This window comes from Microcebus murinus, chromosome 13, assembly GCF_040939455.1.
Source record: "Microcebus murinus isolate Inina chromosome 13, M.murinus_Inina_mat1.0, whole genome shotgun sequence".
Taxonomy (NCBI): domain Eukaryota; kingdom Metazoa; phylum Chordata; class Mammalia; order Primates; family Cheirogaleidae; genus Microcebus; species Microcebus murinus.
In genome coordinates, this window is record NC_134116.1 from 71,501,554 (window position 1) to 71,502,201 (window position 648).

The following is a 648-nucleotide window of genomic DNA, read 5'->3' on the forward strand; positions in this document are numbered from 1 at the left end:
AGATTAGTAATGACTTCTAACAGAATCTATTACTTTTCCTTGTATTCTTTATATTCTTCCTTTATAACTCTAATACTTTCCAAATATTCTGCTGAGTTTATTATCCCTCTTATCTCCCAATTTAGGAGTGATTAGATTTTGTAGAAACCACTTAACCTGTAGAGAGAATTTTGAATTGTCATATCGTTTCCTATGGTGCTTTTAAATATTAATCATTAAAAATTTAGTTTCAAAAAGCAGTCTATTTATTCAGCAATTTGAGGGCATTTTTAGATATTTTCGTAAGAACCCTTAGTATCTTGAAATTTACTGACTATATTGCTATTTGTCCAGAGCCGCAGCTCCTGATGGCTGCCACAACCTCACATAGCCAGCCTGAGATGGATGCCTGGTCATGATGGGAGACAGAAAGTGCATACTTTCTGTTCCTTTGACATGACGTAGCTCCCAGACCCTTTACTGCCTTCCTTATATGGTTATCCTTTGCCTCTTGCCCCCAGACCCTTTATTGCCTTCCTTATACGTTTGTCCTTTGCCTCTCGGAGAAACCCACCGAGCTACTGGCATATAAGTCTGCACTCTGTTCCTAATAAACGAGACTTGATCAGACTCCTGTCTTGTCTCCATTTCTTGTGTCTTATGCCTTTC